This window comes from Moschus berezovskii, chromosome 17 (genome assembly GCF_049115385.1).
Source record: "Moschus berezovskii isolate FMDL1 chromosome 17, NW_MosBer_1.0, whole genome shotgun sequence".
NCBI classification, from domain to species: Eukaryota; Metazoa; Chordata; class Mammalia; order Artiodactyla; family Moschidae; genus Moschus; species Moschus berezovskii.
The window spans coordinates 1,661,051-1,662,316 of NC_142476.1; positions in this window are offsets into that span (position 1 = coordinate 1,661,051).

Consider the following 1,266-nt stretch of genomic DNA (forward strand, 5'->3'; position numbering starts at 1 on the left):
CCATGCGAGATGAGGAAATTTGGCGATGCAGCATCTCAAGAGAAATACCACAATCCCTCTGGAAAGGCAAAAAGGTACTTGACACCCTTTATTCGATCAGAAAGTTCCCTCAAACAGCCGTCCCCTTTGGAGAGGAAAACAAAACTTACGGACTCAATTCGAGAGGAGCCCCTGTGCACATTGAAGGGCTAGAAAGGAAACCAGAATTTCCCCTTCCAACACCAAAGGGGACCTGACATCCCTGAAGAAACCCCAGCGATTTCCCGAGGTCCCCGTCACAATTCGAGACGCACCCCCAGCTTCCCGCGGAAACTCGAGAAACACCCCAAAATTATCCCCTCCTTGGGAGATGAGGAAATTTGGCAATGCAGCATCTGAAGAGAAATACCACATTCCCTCTTGAAAGGCAGAAAGGTACTTGACACCGTTTATTCGACTCAGAAAGTTCCCTCACACAGCCGTCCCTTTTGGAGAGGAGAACACACTTTACGGACTCAATTCCAGAGGAGCCCCTGTGCACATTGAAGGGCTCGAGAGGAAACCGGAAGTTCCCCTTCCAACAACAAATGGGACCTGACTTTACTGAAGCAACCCCAGCGAGTTCCTGAGGTCCCCGTCGCAACTCGAGAAGAACCCCCAGCTTCCCGCCGCAACTCGAGAAACACACCAAAATTATCCACTCCATGCGAGACGAGGAAATTTGGCGATGTAGCATCTCAAGAGAAATTCCACAATCCCTCTGGAAAGGCAAAAAGGTACTTGACACCCTGTTTTCGACTCAGAAAGTTCCCTCACACAGCCGCCCCTTTGGAGAGGAGAACACACTTTACGGACTCAATTCTACAGGAGCCCCTGTGCACATTCAAGGGCTCGAGAGGAAACCGGAAGTTCCCCGTCCAACACCAAAGCGGACCTGAATTCCCTGAAGCAAACCCAGCGAGTTCCTGAGGTCCCCGTCGCAACTCGAGAAGCAACCCCAGCTTCCAGCCGCAACTCGAGAGACACAGCAAAATTATCCCCTCCTTGGGAGATGAGGAAATTTGGCGATGCAGCATTTCAAGAGAAATACCACATTCCCTCTGGAAAGGCAAAAAGGTACTTGACACCCTTTATTCGACTCAGAACTTCCCTCACACAGCCGTCGCCTTTGGAGAGGAGAACACACTTTACGGACTCAATTCTAGAGGAGCCGCTGTGCACATTGAAGGGCTGGAGAGGAAACCGGAAGTTCCCCTTCCAACACCAAAGGGGAACTGACTTCCCTGA